We start from the raw sequence: 12,798 nt of genomic DNA, 5'->3' as shown, positions 1-12,798 counted from the left end.
CAGAAGTGACCCCTGCAGGGGAGCCTAAATTCAAGCAGGATTTTTGCACTTATCTTTAGTGCAGACTGTATGAAAGAGCTGCTTCAATCTGGGAGGGGTCTGCAGACAGTCTTGGAGGTTATATGAAGGTCTTTAAACCTTGAGAAAAGGTATTTTTCATTAACTAATATGGTTGTAATGTACATAGACCCATAGCTCCTGGGGCCTTATTCATCCTTCCCCTGTCACAAGGGTCACAAGGTATGTACATGAAAAAGGAAAAACATGCTTTTGGGAGGCAGAATGATGGATTCATTTAATCAAACCGTTCTGTTTGCTGGTTTTACACACAGGCAGCCCATACCACTGCTGTGTGCAGCAACCTATACACATGGCCATTTGTGTCCTGGGCTGGGGAGGAGCTGGCTGGACCACTGATGGCAGAAGCTGAAAGAAGCAAGTAATGTTCACTTCCTCCCATCCCAGAGAGGAGAGTTGCTGCTGAGAGCATGTCTTATATCATGAGAAAAACTGAAAAGTATGGAACTTAATTTTTAAAGGTTTATTTAAAGAAGAAAGGGGCCAAAACTTGTTTATGTAATGAAGAAATAGCTTAAGACTGCTTCTGGATGAGCTACATTTTGTTCCTGAATTCCAGTAAACTAAAAACCTCATTTCTTCAGTGTTTGAAACTTCTTAGAGAGGAAAAGTTTTGGGCTTCTGAGTCTTGATGTGCTACAGAAACCTCTGAAGGTCTTTTGAGGATGAGTAAGTTTATTAATAATGTAGGCTAAACAAATGCCCAATGTGATTTTATGTGCTTTGAACCAAACTTGTTAACAAATTCCAGAAAACAAGTAAAAATGTAATACCTTGCAGTTCAGTTTTTCAAATGGGTCTTTATTTCACCGAAGAGTAAGAAAGTCTGGCAAAAGAATGATATGTATTGTTTTGTCAGATTGCCTGATACACTCCAATTTAGAGATTTATATCAGGCTCCGAGGGCTATATCGAGGCACCTATGAACACACTGTATGACTTTCCAAAACTCAAGTGCACACAAATCCTATTAAAGCAATGGAAGCTGCAGATACTCACTATCACTTCATGAAGGCTTTTTCCTGCAGGCAGAAAAGATTATCATCAACACTGGTTTTAGGACTTTTTATGGTGTTTACCATAGCTCCGGCTGAAAGAAAGTGAACTTTTTCCTAAACCTTCTAAGTGGAATAAAACAATTTTTTGACCAGGACCATAGCCAATTCATGATTTCAACTGCAAGGGCCACAAAAACATGCACATAACTGGGCCTGAAGGATCCACAAATTTATGTGTTTGATGTTTCATTTAACTCTACTGAGCTCAAGCTATTAGTTTGGAAAGTCTACAAATTCTCTGTCTCTACATTTCAATGCAGGCTACATAACAATCAAGACATTGTATCAAATTAGGGTCAAATCCTCCCAGGATCAAAAGAGAGAAGAAATGAAGCAAATAGTCTAAGATAAAACTAGTTGGATCAGACATAGTTAACTTGAATTACTGGTGATGATCTATTTTAAACTTAAGATTAACAAGTTTGTATTGCTGCAGGCATCACAGTATCAGACTGGTTAACACCAGTTGCTCTCCCGGACGTGCTCTCCAGATTAACTAGGCATGAAGTAACAGGCCCTAAATATAGGTTTCTATTTTTGTTATCAGGTGTTATCCTTACCAGGTAAAATTTCTCATTCCTTCCCTTGGTAGCATACAAGGTTTTTATGCAGTCAATTGCTTTAAAGCAGAGACAAAGCAGTTAGAGAACGGTCACTTATAAGTATTTTACATTGGCAAATAAAAGTATTTGGAACCATCAAAGGGAATTTGGTGCAGTTGTTTTAGTAGCTCTCCCTGACAGTGCTGAAGTCTTTCTAATGCCTTTAAGTACATGGCATTTATGAAAAGGTGAGTTAAATCATTGCTCATGCAATGCTGTTAGCTGTCAGGGAGTGCTGGTTGGGGATATGTACCTCTGCTTCAATCTCCATTATCAGCTTTTCTGTTTCTTTTTTTTTCATCTCCCTTTGGACCTGGGTACTTTTCTAAGCAAATATTTGTGTATAATTCAGAATATTTTGAGTTTGGAAGGAGACCCCCTCTTTTTTTTTTTTTTTTTTTTTTTTTTTAAGTTTATGAAAAAAAAAAACCAACCAATAAGAAATATAAAATGTGTTCATTTTTGTGGTTGTTAGAAAAGAAGAAAATTAATTACTCCTTGGTTTCTTTGTTTATTTGTTTTCCCTTCAGGTTTTTATTTAAGAGGAAGGTAAGGAAAGAGGTCCTTCAAGCTTTTAGCAGGAAATACCCTTGTTTTATCAGCTCCTGCAGCCTCACCTCAGTAAGGCACCTTGTTGCCAGTACTAGGTCGCCATGCCCAAGAAACCTCATACCACTGGAAGGAGTCCCAGATACTGTTGCCTTAACACTCCCCCAGCTTGGCTCTGTATCATCCACACACAGCAGCTCAACTGGCTGCCAGATGATCCCCAGCTCCGGGAGACCCACGAGCAGTTTGACAACTGCCATAGTACCTCTGTAGACCAAGGTGGCTGGGTTAGGTGAGCAAACGACTCTCAGTAACTAAAGAAATCCTTCAGCAGGTCTAATGACTGCTAGGACAAGTAGGGGAGGCTAGGGAAACGGTGAACCCCCAGGTCAGGGGGGCACAAAAGCCACCTAAGTGCCCCCTCATTAAAGTGATGAGCAGTGCCAGGAAGTCTCTGACTTAAAGCTATATATTTGTTTTAATGGCTTGAAACCTAAGTCTGTTTGTTGCATGGTAGTCCCCATTTGCTGTTGGATTAGTGACTAACCCGCTTGTACATGAGTTGGCCAGTTTCTTGTTCCCACTTGTGCTAAAAAAGTGTGGATCTGGGAGGAAAGAATTGCTCCTGCAGAGCAAAGATATTAATCTAATAAAGGAAGGAAAATCAGAAATGGAGATAAGTGGGAATCACTTCTATGTTAGTTACTATTATTTGTAATTTCCTGGCATTTACAGATTCAAGACCTGTAGGGTCAATATTCAAAATTTTGGAATCTGTGGTAAATATGCCTCCAAAATTAGTGCATGTACCCCATTACCCACAAATCCCATGTTTCCTCATTTGTATGCAGACAAAACTCAGAAAGACTTTGCTTTAAATGTGTGAGTACAAAAGTTTCCTGCAGACCAAGAATTTGTCCTGGAAGGAAAGAGTCCTTTTTTCTTCATAGTGTTTTGAATAAAGCCTGAAACACATTTGTACCGAGGATGATGGTGTGCAGATTTGCCCCAGTGTTTCCAAAGGTATCTCTTAAAACCATCTAAGACACTACTCCATACTTAGTACACTTGGATAATATGAAACGCAAGAAAGGATTAATCAGTCTTCTATGATACATGACATAAAGTTCATTATTTACATAGCAGATAGAAATAGTTTCAGTATATTTGCTTAATACAGGGTGGAATTAAATTGTCATTTTATAAGTGAGCTTCTTGCTGGTGATCTGCATCTGATGAAGGATACCAGAGCTCTTGCCATGCTGGTTCTGTCTGCTCATAACCCTGTTACCAGGGCTTGCGAGGTGACAGCCAGGTATGCCATAGATGTGACAAATTCTCATTATCCACAGGAACCTCTTGTCTTTCATTTCTTCTTCATAACCAAAGAATCTAAAAGTCGCTTGGGTCTATGACTCACTTATGAAAATAAGATTATAAAGAGCACAGGTAAATTTTTCAAGGAATATCTCCCCTTTTTCATGGGTGATTCAGAGTTAAATAACCAAGAAAGAGAAGCAATGTTTTTATTGATGTCTAGAGTGGACCATAAGGCAACTATCAAGCTGGGTCCTCTGCCCTGAGCCTCCTTCTCCAGAGACTATCAGGCCTCCTGCTGAATGCCAGATCTGAGACCCTAATGCTGCTTGTCCCAGGCTCAGTTAACCTGCTAGTGCAGCACTAGATGCCACTGTTCCTTATTTCTGTCTCCCTCAAATCCCTCCTTCTTTAGTGAGGGGTAGGTTGAACTGGGGAGAGGAGAACAATTCCCAGAAGTCCAATTGCTCTGGATTCCAGTGAACTCCAGTTGCTGTGGATCCTGGTGAAGCATCTATTTTGCTTCAGGATTTGTACCTCTCCCTGCACTCTTCTTGCATCTCCAAAAGCAGAAAGAGCAGGTTTGCCCTCTCCTTTCTGCCCATGTACTCGGTTGCAGGGGTGAGTGCTCTAGCAGCAGGCAGTGGGGTAGTGCAGGCTGGAGGGTCTCCCCCCACCCTCCCCTTGCAGCTGTTTGACACTGCATTGTGTGACTGCATGTTCCTTTGGCTGAAGAGAAGGAGCATCATCCCAGCACTATCCTGAGCGAGAGGAGAGAGCAGGAGAAGAGAGACCTGCTTTCCTCTCCCCGCTCCACTACTGTTCAGGTAGTAACAGGTGTCAGGACCAAAACACAGGTGTCGCGTTGTCCAAAGGAGCATCTAGGGAGTAATTCTTAACTTCTGGCCAATTAATATTCAATCATCCTATATAAAATGAGGGACTCCAACAGGAAAAATTGCAAGTGGGCTTTCCTCCTTCACCTCGCCCCCAAGAATATGTGACAATCTGAAAGTGAGAGCTTTCATCCCCTGAAAAGTGCGAGTCACCATGGATTCACATCCCTCTGGGCAGAGCAGGAGGGTGTAATCCCAACTCCTCCACTCTAGTGAATACTTCACACAAGCTCATGGTTAAAGACCCGAGTGTGAGAGCTTCCCTTTTTCTGGAATCAGTTGCCTGACTTGCTTTGTGCTACAACAATCCTTGACAAATTTTGCAGGTTTATTTGAAAAACTCAATTCTGTGGCTGCCCCATTCTTAAGTCCCTATATTGTAGAAGGAGCCATACATATTTGAATAAAAAAAAGCTTTAAAGTGCACCATCATCATACCATACAGCAAACCTTTTTAGGGGTTATGTTGTAAAGCCCTTGGGACCAGGATGTTCCTCACCAGACTGAGCACTTTGAAAATTTCCACTTGCGTTGTAAGAACCTCGTGTACCTGCCTCTCGGCCAGCTCCCAATTCTGGAAGCAAAGGTCAACATACATGACCAGAATATTTACTGATGCAATGGCTTGGTTTTATAAGGTCTGTGCTGAGGACTGTTTTTAAATAAAACACTAGCCCATTAAAAACTGTATACTTACAGACTGGAAAACTTACAAATTTACCATCTCAAAGTATTTTTCTGCCTAAGTAGTAGAATGATAAGACACACTGTTTACTTTTATGGTCAATAAAGTAAAGCCTGTTCTCAGGTGCAGTGCTCTTAAGTGGCTGCCAATCGCTAACATGAGACTTTAGACTGATTTTATCCTTCTGACGTTCAATGGAACAAATATCCCGTAGTTTGCAGATAAGGATCACTCCAGGATCAGTTTCAGTTTGACACAGTTGTTTCAAAATTCACCTTGGGTATATTTTTTCCCTTCAACTTTATCTAAAAAACTAATCTGCCTGGCTAATGAATTAAAGGGGTCAAAGGAATCAATGGTCCTTATTTGCATTCATTCAAATTAATGCATACCTGTTTTACTGAATAAGGAGTTAGAAGTATTCATAAATACCTCATACAGAATGAAATTAATTCATAAAAATACTCTGGTTTTCTTGTTGTGAGCTAACATACACTGAACATAAGTATTTTGACGATTAAAAAGATTTATCATGTGAAAGTGATCTCTGGACAGGTAAAAGGGTGCTATTGAAAGGAAGGATGATAGAATAGCTGAGGTCCTGCTGTTAAACTTAGGAGGTCTGGGCTCGGTGTTCCCTGAACTGACTCCCTGAATGGGTCTGGGAGCTCTTCAGAGCTCTGGTGCTTCAGTTTCCCACTCATGAATTTTCTTTCTTAGAGTAGTTTGGTGAAAATGAATACCTCAAAAGCTAAGGATGTCAGATCTTTCAGCTGTGCAATATGGTAAGAATAGAAGACCAATACAAAAGAAAAAAAGGTCAATCTCTTTTTTTTTTTTTTTTTTTTTAATGGAATAAAGAAATGTAGTGGGAAAACTGGAAAGGCTGACAAGGATTTTTTTTTTGTTAAAGTCCGTCTTGTTTTTCCATGACGTGCTAAGCCAGGTCTGGCTCTTAATATGGTAGGCTACAAGAAACCTGATTTGAAAGCACATTGGTCTGTTTTCAAAACTGTGCAGTCCCTAATAATTATTGAGACTGCTGAAAAACTGCACTACATTCTTCTGGGAACTATTTTAGGTATTTAAGGTAATGGAGTTACTTGTCTGACTGCGGGCTGCAGAGTCAAAAGACTCCTGATTATTCCTGTAATATTTGCTCAGAAGGAAAATACCCTGAATGTAAGTCCTGCTCCTGCTGAAGCACATCTGCTTTCAATTGTAAGGGCACAGGATGTCAGCTCTCAGGACTTTATTAGTGTCAGTAAGATGGCTCAGGTGGGAAACAAAACTCTTCAGAGCAAGTCCCCTTTATGCAGAAGTAATGGACGTGTCAGTGCCACACAGTTCAGTGCCGTATGGAGAAACCTGAACTGCTTCTGCTGCTCCAGATGGGCAAGAAGCCAGGCTTGAAGCGGAGTGCTGCACTGGCATGGCCCTGCTGAGACAAAATGGTTTCATTTGCAGTAGCTATTAAATGTGAAACTCTTTCAGCAACCCATATTAATTCCTAAACAGTTATAAAAATGTACTCCTCAGATTATCTGTGGTAGTCTTTTATTCAAAATCACTTGATATAAACCACGTAGTCAGCAGCACTCAGTTGTCTTTTCTCTCAGATGAGCAACCTCAACCACAAGTCAGAGAAAGTGTTTGTCACCCTCTTCCATGCAGAAATCCATAGTTTGTACAGCAGGGAGCAGATGCCTTTTTTTTCAGCCCACAAAGGAGCCTATAGATGCATAAGCAGGGCCCTCTCATGCTCAGAGTTCAATCTTGTTAGGACAAAAGCAGGAGCAAAATTCAGATCTCAGATAGCTGCAAACACCAACAGAGGAAGCAGATCCCCATCAGAGCTTTGAATGAAAGGGCTGTTTCATGATCAGTTCAGGAAAGAAACAAACGCCGAGTAAGATGCAGTAATATTGTCGCACCAGCTCAGCATTAATCAGCGCCCAGTGTAACATCTAGAGTCAGAAGATTACAACACCGATGCCTGAAAGGCCACCTCCATTTCCCTGCAGACCTCAGTGTTTACCTGTATGGGAAAAGATGTTGAGCTAAGAGTAGCAAATAGGGAGAATCATAAGACACATTTTTCAGGGCTTTTCCACTTTACTGACTTAGGTGGATTTCCCCTGGAGTACCAGGTGTTGCATATCTCTTCTAGAAATGCTCCACTATTTCCAGCCTGTGTAAGCCAGGCAGGCTCCCTCACCAGGGCTGTAGATCAGAGGGCTGCAGGGCAGCTAAGATCCCTTGTGTCTCACCCTTGTTAGTATTAATAACGGTAGTTCAAAACTGAAGGCATTTAAATCTTTTCTCTCTACAGAGAAAGGACCAAAACAAATATTTAATCTGATTTAACAGCAAGGTGGGAAGAAATGTTTTACAGAGTAACAAGAGTTTCTTATTGGCTTTATCCATACATCATGCCTCTAAATTTCTTCCTTCTTAATTGTTGGAGATTTAATGACAAGACTCCTCAAGATCTTTTTATCTCTGCAACAAGTTGTGGTTTTAACATGAGTCATTTTGGGGGTACTGGAGAAGGAAGAGGGAACATTGGACTCTGGAGACACATTTCCATAGGGTAATGCTATTGAGCTGCTTGATTTGTGCACATCATTGTGCCTCGTGATGAAAGCCAGGGAGGTGTTTGGAAAGCTACCTTCTCACTGAAGTTATTTTATTTACGTTTGCCATTACCTGCATGTGCACACAAAGTACTCATTGGTGTTTATAACTGCTCTGTGCATATTTTTGGCAGATGTGCTGTTCCCCAGAAATATAGTTCTTTGTTCTCCTTAATGAGCAGGAGCTGTTAATACCATACTGTGTTTCTGATGTCTTTTTGCTGGTCAGTACTCACTGTCCTCTTTGCTCTAGCAGAAGCAGGAATAGAAACAGTGATAGCAGACCACTGCAACTCACACTTACCTGATGTTACAGACTGGCAAAATGAGGAGATGTCTGGGAGGAAGAGCCATTTTCTTTTAATCAATTATTAACTGGTAAGTCATCCTGGTCAATCTTTGCTCAGCAGTTGAGTGAAACTTCTGAGCAGGTTTTTGAACTGACCAGATTTAGCTGAAAGGAAGTGAAAGGAAAATAATATTCTGTGCAAGCTTACTGAAAAATTAAGAAGTTGGAAAACTGTGGAGAAAATGAGAATGCACCCACTTATATTTATAGAAGTGCTCTTGTCCCAGGGACTCTTTCATTTTCCCCTTAGAAACAATGTAAATGAAAAAAGCCTTCTTATGACAAGACATGGCAACACTGCAGTGAAGAATACTCTATCTAGTAGCAGGTTATATTAGCCAAATATAACTACCTAGTACCAGCTTGGCACAATGTTGTTACTAATGCAGCTATTTTTACTGTAAGTGATACAGCACCTGTAGCTAGTGTATGTAGTCAAAACACTGATGATGTCTTCATCACCACAATACCCCTTAAAATGGAGGAGTGCACATATGCAGTACAGAGGGAAATCCCTTGTTTAAAGTCTTTTTTGCCTGGAAAAAAATACAAAGCTACTCAGTTGCTGTTTCTTTCCTTGCAATAAATCCCCATCTGTTAATCTGATAAAAAGAAAGATGCCTCCAGTTTAGTAGTCAAACTAGCTAAGTATTCTGACAAAGATCACCAAAAGTTGTGTCATTAAAGGACGTAGGGCCAAAGTTTTGGGTTTGCAATGACATTGGATGCCAAGCAAGCATGATCCAGGTTAAGGTTCGTCATAATAAGCATCCCATTTGACCTGCTGGAAAAGTAATTCCCATAAATTCTCTGTCAAAGACCTGATATGCATTCTCTAGCTCTGATTCATGGGTAACACAACATACAACCTTGGACATTTTTTAACAGCGGGAGGACTTTTTATGACTCTGCAGTGATAGCTTTCTTAGAAGAATCCCTCTGGGACCTCAGGTTGCCAGTCCTTCAAGTGTGTGCTACAGAGTTTAAATGGGGACTTGATGTAAACAAATACTGAACATTTGTTAGAGGTAATTAAATGTTCTCAGAACACTAGATTCTCAAAAAAATATAACTGTGTATAATTTTTATGGTTGTCTTCAAAGGAGAATTTACTATACAATCAACAAGGTGTACAGTTAATGAACAGCAAATTAATCAAAACATTCTTCTGATAATGTGCTTGTCTAACTTACATAAGCATTACTTTCAGCAAAGAATTTGCTAATGAGTTTCCTGCCACACTAGGACTTATTCGACAGAGAAAAATAAGAGATGCACAGAGAGGACTGTGTGAGGGTGTGATGCTTCTAATTCATCAGAGCTATTCAAATGCAGTCTTTCTCTGAGCACCTTCAGTCTGAAGCTGTCTCTTCGGTACATAACAAATCTGCCTTATACTGTTTTATCTAATTCAGTGCTTTATTTTGGATCAAACGTATGTTTTGAAACAAATGTCCCTACTCACACTTACTGTGCTTTGGTTCCCATCATGGAACAGTTTTTGAAGATATGAACTGGATTCCTTTTGCATGAAACTAAAGTGGAAAAAGCTCTCTACTAGCATAGCTAATGCACTGCAGCCACAAACCAGTCTGTGAGACTGGACTAAAGCTGTTCTGAATAAAAAGGCAAAACAAAACCCTGGGATGGATGTTGTGTGGATGTTGTGTTCTTAGACTCACTTTATTGATGTGCTTCTACTGATCCACACTGTTAGATAACACAGATGTAGGCTGCATCATCAGGGCAGTATCTACTAAAGGGAATGACAATGTGTTGCTTCTGCTCTTGCTGAACCAAGCTAGCAAAGCTGCTGTTTGCTCTTGTGTGTCAGTTTACATGTTTTCTTCTAATCCAGTCATGTTCTAATCCTCTCCTGTGTTTAATCAACAGACTTGCTTAATGAAATGCAAAGGATAACATCTGGCAATCCCACTGAAGTAAAAAAGGTTGCAAAGGTGTCACTGCAGACTACTTGAAATGCCACGGGGTTCTTACACAGCAACCTTGTTTGACCTTGGCTACTTTATTTATGTTGGTGACATGCAAGTAAGAATAACATTTTTAGTCCTGATCCTATGCTGACTTCTCCAGACTGTAAAGTGGGTACCTTATTTTTGTAGGTAAAACAGTACAGGTGAATCCTAGAAGTTCTACTTTTAGAGAGGAGAAATGGGCTTGACACGAGGAAGAGGACCAAGCTAAGATACTGGAGATGGATTAATGCAATGAATGGACTAAGAGACTGCATTCACAATAATAACATAATAAGGCTATTCGGTTACTATAGTTCTGTAATTATTTTTTGTGTTAGTCCTTAATGTGTGAGTCAAGCCTTTCATCTACTGAAGTTGATGAAAATATTCCATCTGTCATCAGAAGGACACAGACAGGACCCATTAGAAATGAACAGTTCCTCTGACATGCATATACTATTGTGTGCATAAACTCTAATGCAATCACTACCGCCTTTGTGGAAATAATATATTTCTCTATACTGTATTTGTATACCTATACATGATTGAAACTGAAACCAATATAGATTTCAGTAGTAGTAGCACCATGATCATTTAGTAGAAAAATCCAAGGAGTGTGTATGTCTTAGCAAGGAAAATTCTTCAGACTTTCGATAGGATGGGCTCTGTCTAACACCACTCTGCAGTGCACTTATATGCCTTAGAAAACAGCCCAGGTTTTAAAACTGCAGATGGAGCTGAAACAAGTGTCTCTTTTCAAGTTAATTTCACTTCCAAGCCATCTCAGTAATGCTACTAATGAATTTCTGTCTCTTTGTATATGATATTTCTGACTGTCTATCACCAGGGTATCTAAATGTCATTATAAATTTAATGAACAGCTGCTGCCCATTAAAAGTAAGTGTAACTTCTATTGCTTAAATTAAACTAGTTTAAAGTAAAATGAGCATTTAGGTTAGGCAGGTGTGGCTGCTATTTATATCCAGAAGTCAAATTTCTCCTAGACCGAGGGCTAATTTCAAAACTGCACTTTTTCTGTCAGTTATTTTGCAAGAAAAATCTCCATAAATTGGTATCTAATCTTCAGAGATCATAAAAAAAGTTCTGGTCATCTCTAAAACATGGATATTCATGACAGAGGATTGAATGATCTTACATGAGAAACTTCTAGCATTTGCCTTTTGTATTGCCAGTTGGTGATACTACGCTGAGGTTAATTGAGCCATTCAATCGTGTTCTGCCACTCTGTCTTTCCTTAAAGGATTCAGTAAGATTGCTTGCTAAAATTCCTATTAATTCTGTCACAAATCTTAGTTTTACTGCTGCTGGTCTAAGAGCAATGGAAAAGGCTTGGGGCAGCTCAACAGCAGAAACAATTAATGTCTTCAATGCTTTTTTGAATATTCAATTATCAGAGTTCACAGGGGTAACCAGAAACAAACTTGGTCAGGAAAAATATACCAGGAGAACTGTAAACTTTCTGCCAGGTAATTAACAGCAGCAAAAAGAGCCAGGTTCAGTATATCTAGGACTTCTCTTCACAAGTGAGTGAGAAAGGTCCAGCCCCAAATTGCAGAATGGAGCCCTGCACAGGCAGATCATTCCCCCTGCTAAATCTCTCTAATTGTAGGAAATCCTTTTATTAAGTCATAGAAAATGGACATAACTGGAGGGAACCAGAGAAGCATATCACACATGCACAAATATTGATAACATCTGTGAGTCAAGAGAAAATGATGTTGTAAATAAACCGTTTAGCACCCTTCCTCTTCACCTCTGAGTATCTCACATCACTCCACTTTAGACATGCACCCCACCCTCTCCTCAGCTTAGCTCTGCAAAGAGCAGCTCTGTGAAGGTCTCTTTGCCTGTCTTGGGTCCTCAGGGAGATTTTCCGATCCAGCTGTGAGCTGCTGCTCCTTAGTGATTCAGCTGTGTGAAGATGCTGAGAAAGCAGGACTCGATAGTAGAGTCCACCGAGTGATGCCTTCCACCCCATCTCCTCTCACCTGAACGATTTCCTGCAGTATTTCCTAACAAGCAGCATTTCCCAGCCTGAGGAATGGCAGTCAAGCTCAGGCCTGGTCATTTAGAAATAAATGGAGTGTAGGGGAAGGTGAAGGCTGAGACCACAAAATCCATTTGGTCTTGTAGTAGCTTCCTGAACATTTTTGGAGGACATGTTAGCCTGTGCCCATCCCCATCCCCAAGGAGGTTCCTGATGCCTGGGTCTAGGGCTGCCTCATCTGTCCTTCTCCCTGGCCGGGGTGGTAGGATGGGTCCAGACTGCCTGGACCTGCCCTGACAACCCCATGGGGAGCCTCCAAACCCCCCAGAACTGAGCAGCCCCTGGCCCACTGGAAGCTGCATGAAAGGCCCCACTTTGACTGTGTGTCTGCAAACATTTCCAACTTGTTTTCAGTGCATAACTTTAATTATCAGAAACCTCAGAAGACTCTTGACACAACTGGCTGAGCAGAGCTGCAAACAAATTTCCTCTGAAATTTGAATGGAGAACCTAAATTTTCCATTGTGTACCTGTAATGGCTGGAGCCTACATGAGTTTTGAGTGCATACCTGGTGTAAGATGTTTGGCAGAAGTCAGATGGAAGAGCTCTTTTTAGTCCAGACTGGCTGGGGCTATCCCAGATG

Source organism: Tyto alba, unplaced genomic scaffold (genome assembly GCF_018691265.1).
Source record: "Tyto alba isolate M040663 unplaced genomic scaffold, T.alba_DEE_v4.0 Super-Scaffold_9, whole genome shotgun sequence".
Classification (NCBI taxonomy): Eukaryota; Metazoa; Chordata; class Aves; order Strigiformes; family Tytonidae; genus Tyto; species Tyto alba.
The sequence above is the reverse complement of the archived record's forward strand: the minus strand, read 5'-3'. Positions refer to the sequence as shown.